Source organism: Sphaeramia orbicularis, chromosome 14 (genome assembly GCF_902148855.1).
Source record: "Sphaeramia orbicularis chromosome 14, fSphaOr1.1, whole genome shotgun sequence".
NCBI classification, from domain to species: Eukaryota; Metazoa; Chordata; class Actinopteri; order Kurtiformes; family Apogonidae; genus Sphaeramia; species Sphaeramia orbicularis.
The window spans coordinates 37481805-37493280 of NC_043970.1; the positions used below are offsets into that span (position 1 = coordinate 37481805).

Sequence of the window (11476 nt, forward strand, 5' to 3'; positions counted from 1 at the left end):
ATCTTGAAAATCTTATTTAAAGAAATCTTACCAAGATAATTTTCACTTGTTCCCATGGCAGATTTTTTTTTTTTGCTTTTTTCTAGTTGTTTTTTTTTTTTTTTTTTTGCTTAATTCAAGCAAAAAAATCTGCCAGTTATGTTATGTCTTATTTTAGGGGTGATGAGATATTTTGACTAGAAATGAGAAAAATGCACTTGGTAAGATTTTGCTTTTTGCAGTGTGGTGGTATTTTCATTGGATCCAGATTGGAGAACTCATTGGTGATCCCTTATCCAATCAAAGCACAGCCCTAGATTTAACAGCTAGGATTTAATTTTCTGTATAACCGTAGAGCCACAAATCATGATCTAGTTGAGTTTATGCTGAAAGCCTTTTGGCAGATGTGCAACAGAATGTAACTTGAAATCAATTCCCTCCACTCAACTTTATTTTCCCTCCAGTTTCAGTTTGTGCGATGTAAGTGATGAACAGTTGAATGGTCTCGTTCGGATATTTCTGAAATGGAAACCGCATACCAAGGTGCTTCAGCCCAAACATAATGAGGATTACTGTTGGTTTCACAGTGGGAAACTGTGACAACCATAAGAACAAGAGGCAGAGATGATGGGATGATGGGCTCTGATACTTCAGTTTATTCTATCTACAAGTAAATTTGACCTATTTGGCATGGATTACCATCAGATTGGTGAATATAGCATAAAAGGAAAGACAGGAAAGTGTGTTTTTTTTAACATTTTATTGTCTCAAATTCGGGATATGCAGGAGAAATTCTGATTTCAGATTAGAAATTAGCATGAATGATTCAGTTTTCCTCTAGCAGCAAATTTTGTTGCTGCTCTCTACTGTTACCAGAGGTGTCAATAGTATTCACATTCGTTACTCAGGGAGAAGTATAGATACTAGAGTTTAAAAAGACTTCTGTAGAAGTTAAAGTATCAACTCAAGCTTTTTGTAAAAGTACAGGTTTCAAAACGACTTTAAGTATAAAAGTAAATGTAAGGGAAAAAATTAGGACAAAAGCTTAGGCGGTGCCACAGGGGAGGGGCCTATAGTGCACTATCCCACCTCCCCAAAAACATTTTTCTAAAGGCCATAATGACTATAATGTTATTATAAAGATAAGATATTTTATTGTCATTCTACAAAATGCACAATGAAATATACGTAGGATGCGGACTCATAAATAGTAAGAGTAATAAATAGTGATAATAACTATAAAAATAGATAATAAAAACAAAATATGCATCACTCACATATCAACATCCATTCATTTATCACACAGCAATACATCACACACACATCAGTGCCAATGTATGCAGTGCAATGTGCAAAATAGTGCAATTAAAAATGTCTATACTTCAGTGGTTGAGTCCATTGTTCAGTGTGGTTATGGCTGTGGGGTAAAAACTGTTCAGGAATTGTGTGGTGCATGTTTTTATGCATCTAAAATGTTAATGTTGAAAAATTTAGGATGCACTAGTCAACCTGTTTCAGCCACATATATGCCCATTGAAAATGAATGCATTTTAGTCCAATGCAAATGTATTAAAGAACCATATATGTTTACTTCTGAGCATTAACGTGTTTCATGGAGCGGAAGATATGATGACTAGTTGAATATAAGTATTGGAATGGTGCAAAAATGTCAGATGTGATGGATCGCGTGCAAACCAAGAGGGTGTCGGAATGGTATATATTTATACTTCTCATCCAACAACAATCAAATTCACTTTATCCGGATGGCGCCATTTATCTGGACAGTTTTTTTTTTTTTCTTTGAATGATGACAAGTCAGAATGAAATACGATTAAGAAGGCTATTTTTAAAAAGTAAGAGTAGAAGTAAAAAGTTGGCTAAAAAATAATTATTCCAGTAAAGTATAGGTAACCAAAATTTCTACTTAAGTAAGGTAATGAAGTATTTGTACTCCGTTACTTGACACCTCTGACTGTTACCATTTTAGGATTTTTGTCACTAAGGCAAAGAGTCCTGTGTGCTTGAAAGTTGCATGTTTTCCTCAACGTATACTTCAGCATTTATTGCCAAAAATGTTGGCACTTTTCCCCATTGATGAAATACAGTATGCAAGATGACCAAAGCCTTCAGTAACACTTTATTTGGACAGTCTACTTGCAAAAACTTTACAAAGCGTTTGTAAAATTGCAGAGAAAAGACAAAAGGGTGAAAAAGTCAGTGATGTTCAACAGATTATCTGTTGAGTCTAATGTGACGGTATTTTACCAAGTGAAACAACTGAATTGTTGAATTTCAGCTAAATACTTGAAATGTTACCATGCTGTGTGCTAGGTCTCGCTGCCTCCCTGACTTTTTTCCAGAAGTCTTTTTTTTTTTTGTCTTTGATGCATGCTACAACTGCAGATAACAGTGAATAACACACACTGGAACTGCCTCCTGTTGAGTTCATTACTTTAATCCTCTCTAACCTTAACAGACATTCCCAAATGTTGCATGAAATAAGTATTTTTTTGTTTAAAAGATGACACAGTTCAGTTTTTGGCAGATGGAGAAAGTGTTGCGGCCCATTTGTAATATGTTGATAAGGTGCAAAGAGAAGGAGTGTAAGGTGCTATTAGACAACATGAAACAAACAGTACAGTCCTTAGAAAATGTTTATCATTCAGTGCAGAAACCTTGAAGATAATGAGCGCTTCGGATACAGACAAAATGCTCAGATGCGTTTGGCGTCTTCCTTGCAAATATATGCAGACAAAATAGTTTTATGGTTCAAGTTGACACTAGTGTCGATGGCACATTTTGTTTTAAGTATTATATGGACAGACAGAATGGAGATTTCTGTTTTGCATTTCATACAGATTGAATTTTTTCTTTTATGTATCCTGTAAGAGGGGAACTTGCCTGAGGGTGGGTGTCTCCGAATCACACAAGAAAAGTGTTTCAGGACTCTGTTTTGGTGCATTTAAAGTCATCCCAGCATTTCAGTTGATACATATTGATGTTCACTAAATAGGCTGGAGTTCTGGGCATAGAGTGTAACTTCAAATTTAATAAAAGCATAGATCAATTATGATCAAGCTGTAATATATTATGCATAGGAAATACCCTCATCCTCAATCTTCATTTAAGCATAGAAACAGTGTCGGGAAGGGAAAAAAAAAAGTGTGTGTGTTTATATTTTGAGTGTGAGAGAGTGGGGGGGGTGTTATATATAAGACAAGGCAAAGTAGATTCATGTAGGAATAGCAGCGGCGGCGGCGTGAGAATGTGTTTACTCAAGCGTACGTGTGCGAAACGTAGCGTCTGCATCAGCGTGGGACTGTGACAGCTGCCTGTCACATCCAAGCCCCTGAGGAACTCCTGCTGGGATTGTGTGTGTGCGCATTTGTGTGTTTGTATACAATTCTGTTCGCAGTGTTTGATAGCTTCAGTATGTTGGTGCAAATCACACGTCAAGAGAGCAGGCAGTGGGAGACGGGGAGGTAAGATGCTTTGGTTGTAAAGCATTTTGTCTGCCTCTGTGACGTGATTGAGCAACACGCTGCGTTCATAGACAAGAGCGGCGGAACAAATCGCACACTCTGATCTTTGTAAGTAGGAGCACAGCATGTGGTTAGCTGAGCCGGTCCGAACATTTGTCTGCTTTACTTTATTTGTGATGATCTTTCATTTGACGACGTTCCTCCAGGAAAGCCCCACTAAAGCAGGGATTAGATGACATTGTACTGGACCAGATATAAGCCATTTTATCCTGTGCACTGCATGACAAAGGCAGACAACAGATATACACTACAAAGAAAAAGTTAAGGATATTTGTAATTTTTGGGCTGTTTTTTCAGTTGGGATTCTTGCATAGCGCTTTTTACTTTTTTTGTGTGAACTGAATTGAAACACATTTCTTTTAATGACCAGACAAATGCTGCATTCCAGGCCATTTTTTGGGCCTGTACTGTAAGTCACAACTTCAAACCACGACTCATGACTTTGTAATGTTTCAGGCAAATCACGCCAAACTGCGTGAGTGCAAGGAATTGTGGTAGTTAGATGTAAACAAACCAGCATGGTGGACCGTATGTTATGCTCATTTACAATCATTTCTGTTACTGAAGGTGTTTGTTCTTTGCTTATTTGAGGGAAACAGAGGAGGAAAATGGTGCATAAGGCAAGAGAAGCTGTTATACTTTTTATGTTATGTTATTTGTATATTTGGATACGTATTTGGTATTAATTACTTCCGCCAGGAGGTATTGTGATTGCTTTGCTTTGTGTGCGTGCATGTTTGTTTGATTGTTAGCAAGATAACTCAAAAAGTTATGGACGGATTTTCATGAAATTTTCATGAAATGTTGATACCGGCACAAGGAAGAAATGATTACATTTTGGTGGTGATGGGGGGGGGGGGGGGGGGGGGGGGCAGGTCTGTCTTGGCAGAGGTCTGCGCTCTCCAAGTACTTTTCTTGTTTATTCTGGCACTCAATGGACTACAAACTAGAGTAGCTGCTGATTATGCAGAACATTTGCAGATAAATAATGTCAGAACAATACCTTATTTTCATAAACAATTTGCATAAACACCGTATCCACGGGGGCCGCCATTGCTATATGACGTTGGAACTTGGAGTACATTGATCTAGTACGAGTTCACAGGTGGGAAGTCACAGGTTTGACAGCCATTCCAGTGCCTTTTCTCCAGTAGAAGGCTGGAAAAACACGAGTTACAGGTTGCCTGGAACTCAGCAATAGTTTTATTCACAAATGGCAACAAGAAAAGCACTCGGAGAGCGCAGACCTCCGCCAAGACAGATCTGCCTCCCATGCGTGTTTGTTTGTTTGTTTGTTAGCAAGATAACTCAAAAAGTTATGGATGGATTTTCATGAAATTTTCAGGAAATGTTGATACCGGCACAAGGAAGGCAAACCCCTCCAACCTCCGATCACCACCAAAATTTAATCATTTCTTCCTTGTGCCAGTATCAACATTTCCTGAAAATTTCATGAAAATCCGTCCATAACTTTTTGAGTTATCTTGCTAACAAACAAGCAAACAAACACGCATGCATGCACACAAAGCAAAGCGATCACAACACTTCCTGGCGGAGGTAAAAATGACAAAAAAATAAAGAAATATCCTTAAGTTTTTGTTTGTAGTGTATGAGGCTTCAGCCAAGATGCAAACATTTCACAATATGTTGCGTATGTCAAAAAGCTTGGAGACATCTTTAATGTGCTGGATGACACTGTTGAGCTTGTCGGTGAAAGTTTGAGTCCTGACACCTGACTTGCAGATAAAGCAGTAAACTCCATGAACATATCTTCTCAACATAATGCATTAAAGAATCTCTTAGCTCAGTTGGTATGACTTGGATGGTAAATATAAAAAACCCAGGCCCCAAGAGACTGAAGTTTACATCCTGAGTCTAAAAATACTATTGTTAGGGTTCAGAAAAGACCGTGGCACGAATTGAATACCACTGAATACATTGTGAGTCTCCTGTTATTACATCTTTACAGACTTTTTCTGGAATAAACCAAGCCCTGGTGTCTGTTTTTAAACCTAACCAAGTGTTTCGGTGCCTAAACTCAACCATAAAGAGCTTAATTTAAGACATTTTAACAACCAGCAGATATTTCGATAGAAGTTGACAGGTTTTTTTTAAGCTAGTGGTTTGCGATCAGGCTGCCACCTGATTGGGTTTTTGGAGCCTGAAGTGACCATATTTGGACAAAAGGGCTGAACTACAGGAGTCCAAGGGTTTCGAGGTGAGCTAATGCTAAATGCTAGCTTACTGAGTCAAAACAAAATGCTTAAGCAATTTATACTTGTGCTGTGGAGCTCTTAGAAACAACATTAACAACATTTAATTACTTTGACATAAGTTTCATTTTACTACAGAAGTGATTGCATTTTTTGGTTCAGAAGCAAATGATATGAAACATGTTTGGCTGAGAACTATTGAATTATATTTCTGTGGTTTGAAGAGACATACAAGAGTAATTTCTAATTCTGGTAAATGAGTCCATCTTTCATTTGTGGGTTGAAATTATGTTGTGATAAGCCTGTCTTTCTCAATATGTATACATCCAGCTAACATTTGTAATGCTTGGATTATAATGTAGTTCATACAAATTCTAAAGAAAAACTGAAGCTTTAACAAAATATCTGGTGTCAGTAAGGCGATTATCATTGCTGTTACATTTGACTATTTCTAATATTAAGACACATTTTCACTACAAGGAATGGTCAGTTGCTCTTGAACATGTTCTGTCATGTATCATGTTCTGTCATGTATCGCTACCACAAATCCAACTTTTATTCTAATCTTCATCCAAAACCAAAGACCTTAAACGTTTGCATTGAGAAGCAAAATTTATCTCCGAGACACAAAAATCTACAGAGACCGAGCGCTTCACACTTACTCACCAGCTTTTTCCTCCTTTGACTTTGACTAGTCTTATCGTAAAAGCCATGGAAATTCAACTCGCAGTGCTCATCTATTTTTGCTTCCTTCTTGGCATGTTAGCCCTGTAGTGTGTTCTCCAGCTCTGGCAATATCAAGCATATGAAAGAAGTCTCCAGACTCCTTTGAATTCCTATCTCAAGTGTTTCATTCTTTATTTAGACATCCCCCAATTTACTTCTCTGACAATGCCTCCTCTGATTATCAGATTATGTGGCTCAGTTTTGTAAAACTAGTTCTGCATTTCATTAAAGCGTTGATAATCTTATATCACTGGTCCATTTTAAGGCTCTTACACCTAAAAACCAGCAGCCCAGAAAACTAAACATACCGCGACTGTGCGCTTATTATGCTTGGCAAATGGTTCCATGACATACAGCCATTGTTTGCAGATTCTTGTCATGTATATTTCAGCATCTCTGTTACAATCCATCTCCGCGTTTCCATCCCATGTGAGGATGTTAATGTTTCTCCCTGCCCTAAATCTAAAGCTCAGTGTCGCGCCGCGTGCACCCATTATTGCTAATTATTTATTACAGCCCGAGGCAATGTGCCGGCTTCCCTCTTCAAATCAAACATTGTTATTCTCCAGATAGGCCTGTGTAGAACACCAAAAACGGCATTTTAATGGAGCGAATATTCCTAGCTGTCATTGTATTTGGGTCAAAGTTACGGTGTTTTGGCAGTCGCGTGGGGGGGCGGCGTTCAGGTGTTGACAAGGTTTTTCGCCAAGTGGCCTGCTTAGCACGGTGTTGTGACATGTTTTTTCTCATCACATGAGCGCAAGCGTGGAGTGGCATTACATAAGAGATGGGTGTTGCATTGCATTTCTTAAATATTTCAGGCCTTGCATCAGCCTTGACAAGAAGCCTGTCCTTTAGGTTGCCCGCAATCAGTGCCACTGACCCGAATTTTGCATCGGGGTTCAAATCCAAACCACTTTGACCTTTATTATTCTGAACATGTTTGATCAGAACGCATGACCCCTCCACCCTCAGCCAAGGCCCCCACGGCTGTGATTCATTCTGCCGTTGACGTGTGAATCCCCTCCCGCTGTGTCAAGGCCCCTTTGGTGGAAGCAGTCTTTAGGATCAGAACAAGCTGGGCAATTCCCAAGGCGGGGTATAAACTGTGTATGCAGGGCATGAAATTAAACTTGCACTCTAGTCTGAGGTGAGTGATTAAGGGGGACCGGCAAGTGGCGAAGAGGGAGCTCCGCAGATTGGCGAGCTGACTCTCAATCCTCTCATGTCAGATTTTTCAGGACACTCACCTGCTGAAAGTGCTGACCCATTTTTCTGACTCGACCCATCAACGATTCTCCTTTTATTAGTTTATTTATAGGCTATTTTTCTCCTCATATAACCCTCTTAACAAAACCTAAGAGAAATCGCTCTCCGCTAAAGCAGCTATGTCAGCAAGCCCTTCTCAAAGTGTAATTACTATGGGTTGACAAATTGAAGCGAAGTTGGATTGCATTTGAACACTTGCAGCCAGGGAACTGAAAGCAAAGCGCTTAGATTTAAAGAGGCAGCATTTGTGATTTGATGCCACATTGATGTGTTTTTATGGGGTTAGTAATGTTAAGGGAAATGTGCATGGCTGTGTGTTTTTCTGTTGGTGTCGTTAGCGTTTCCTATGTGCAAATTAAAATGTATCAAAAGAAAATCTGGGTTCAAACTTGCTAAATCACAGTATCCCATCACTTTGGCTGTGTCTCACCTCTTGCGTCTTTCTTCCATTAGTTGTCTTTCTGTTTTGGAGAAAGGTTCCCTACCTCCCTGTCTTCCTCTTTCTTTTGTGTCTTTCGATGCTAATTGAGACGGAGAAAGAAAGAGAAGCAGGAGATCAGGTGGGAAGATGAGAAATCAATTAGGACTGGTGGAGGGCATCATTATGCATTCAAGCCCCCCTCTGTGGAGGAAGGCCTGTCACTTGCTGCAAAATCAATAGAAATCAAAGAGGTTTGTGTGAAAGCACACACACATAGAGGGTTATGGTGTGGCGTCAGCAAAGAGAAAGCAGACTGCCTACCGTTTATTTGCAGAGCTCTTTCCTTCTGCCATCCAACTCTGCTCAAAGACGTGATTAGCCTGGTGCTCCGGATCAGAAAGGTGACCCACAAACCTGGATTCAGGCTCCTGTGGGTTTTCAGCTGGCCTTTCTGAATGTAAAAGATTGATTATTGTGGCCTGAAGCTGAACCAATAGGATCTATAGCAAGCTCAATTAACTAAAGCCAAAGAAATAGGGTTACAGAATACATCTTTTTGAGACAAATGCGATAGTGACGGTAAAGAATACTACCTTTTTTTTCTTTTAATGTATGGTCTTGCTTTTTTCTGGTCCAAGTTCATGTTTGAAATGATATCTAATCCACAAAGAACATGACCTGAATTCTAACTTTTGTAAAAAAAAAAACAACCAAAAAAAGCACTGTTAGAGAAGAATGTAATTGTTTATGGACGTTCTCAGATCCAAACCCCTGACAAATTATCGTCCAGATTGTCTGATCTTTTTCAATCAAATCCTGTCAATTCTTTTTATGGATACTGGTGTGTGTTTAAGACAGTTGTGCAACCCAAAACATTGATGTAGAATTTGAAGACATGGTCACGGTGGAGAGGAAACCGTCCATAGAGATGACAGTGGTGTTAGTTTTGTGTCTGGTTTAAGTTCTGTGAATATACAGTATACAATTGTGCGACGTGCCTGTTACAGAAGATAAATACCTTATTTCCGTTAATGACACATGGGCACGGCATACAGATTTCCTTTGAGTAAGAAAACAGAAATAAAAATGACTGATGTACGGACTTGCTACGAATACTTTCACCAAGAAAATTGAAGGAACAGATAAAGAATTGAACCATTATATAGAATCAATAATGGTGTTTGCACCTGTTTTTTATTTTCTTTCTCTCAACTTAATTTCCCTATTGGTCTGACATGATGTGTTCATTAATTTCTACAGAATCTCCCACCTATGATGTCGTCTTCATTTTGTGCCTCATCAAAATCCTTTCGATGACAGCATCTCATCTGCATTTCAATTTCAACATTTATTGCATCATATTGTATAGTATCCTATTATCATATAGTCGACAGATGGCAAAACACATGACAAGTCTGGCAAAGAAAGTTGGAGAAAAGCTCTTTTTTTAGCCATGAAAGTTGAATATCTCCCCTGACAAATACCCCAGATTTAAAAAAAAAAAAAAAAAAAAAAAAAAAAAAAAAAAAAAGCTCTAAAATAACCATAACAGTAATAAATACACTTAAGAAAACTACTAAGAATAATTAATTAAAGCTGAAAACAAAACTAGTGTTGACTACAAAACTGTTACAACCTCGACTCGAGTGCACAGAAGGAAAAAATGGCACTTGAGGGAATAGTTAGCTAGTTGGAGGTGGAAGTGACCATATTTGGACAAAAGGGGTGGAGCTAGAGGAACGCAATAGGTCAGAGCCATATTTTAGGGGTTAGAGTTTAGCTAATAATCATACAGTTAGCTCATGTCTTGGTTTTATGTTTTTAGAAATGTACCTATGGGTATAAACAAAATAACCTGACCTCATTTTGTCTCTTTCTTTTAAGTAAATTAATTAATTGAAAATCATCTTTTTGCCTTTGCATTTTTCTTCTCCGTGGCCGCGACAGACCTGAAACTCTTACAAAATGTAGCATCAGGTATAAATGATCGGTTATTGTCTTAGGCTGCATGTGTGGACATAATGAATATTTGAACATAGTTAACCGAGGGTTAAAAGCAAGTGGCAGCTTATAATGGAATAACAGCTGGGTGATTTATCAGGAGTTATCAGCTGCCACGAGCCTGCTGAATTGCATTTTCTTCTATGAACTGTGTTCATTAACTCTGTTAATTGAGAAATATAAATTGACTTTGCTTGCAAAGGGAAAAAAAAACCTCTCTCGACTTTCTGGACTTCAAAATCAAGAAGTGTTGATTTACGGTTGAAGTTGTAACCTAACTGTAAGTGTTTGAAGTGCTGATGCAGTCGACTAATGTTGTTACTCCATCGTCTGCCGGGGAGAGGACGCAGCAAATGATGTGAATAATGTGTAGAGGTGGCAGCGGTGCCCGAGTGCAAAGCTTTGTTTTATGTTCAACTATAATAAAACAAGTTTGTGTGTGAGTCTGTGTCTTGGTCCGGGCACATTTACTGTATGTGTGTGGGGAAATAGTGGATGAAAAGCAGAGCTGTCACTTAGAAGTTACTACAGGAGCTGAGTTTAATGCACTTAGTGTCACCTCTGCTGCTCTCACTGTATTAAACTCAATGCACTGACCACCAACACACTCAAATTTATCATGGAAACTTGGAGTGGAAACAATTTAAAGCACGAACACTAATTGAAACTGCATTGTGTTGTGTGTTTGCACAACTATCTGGAGTAAAGTAAAACGACGTCTTTGTTGAATTATGTCATACATAAGCTCAGTATTTTGAAGAGTCTGTTCAGTTTTTAGCTGTAGCAGATGACAAAACACATGACATATCTGTTATCGTGGCAGAGAAATTTGGAGGAAAGCTAAAAGTTGAATATCTCTCCAGACGAAAACCCCAGATAGCAAAAAACTCTCAAATTAACCATAACAGTAATAAACACACTTAAGAAAACTATCAAGAAGAATTAATTAAACCTGAAAACAAAGCTAATGTTGACCACAAAACTGTTATAACCTTGACCCAAGTGCAAAAAAGGAAAAAGTTGCGCTTGAAGAAATAGCTTTTTTGAGCTAAAAGTGAACATATTTGGACAAAAGGGGTGGGGCTACAGGAACACAATGAGTCAGAGCCATATTTTAGGGGTTAGGGGTTAGCTCATGCCAAATGCTTCTCCTTGCCTGTTTTTAAATCTCTTCTTTAAACCCACCTGTTCTCCTTGGCCTTTTAACACTCGTGCAATGTTGATATTTTGTTTCTGTTTTTATACTTTAACTCGTTGTATTTATCTATTTTTATTTGATTTTAATGTTATTTAATGCTTTCATAAATTTTTTATTGTGCTTTTTG

At 38.4% G+C, this 11476-nt stretch overlaps 1 protein-coding gene across 4 annotated transcripts in view; it reads left to right on the forward strand.

The window, feature by feature from the left end:
• Positions 1-11476, forward strand: part of robo3 (roundabout, axon guidance receptor, homolog 3 (Drosophila)) — a 161409-nt gene that overhangs the window by 81491 nt on the left and 68442 nt on the right. The window lies entirely within an intron of this gene.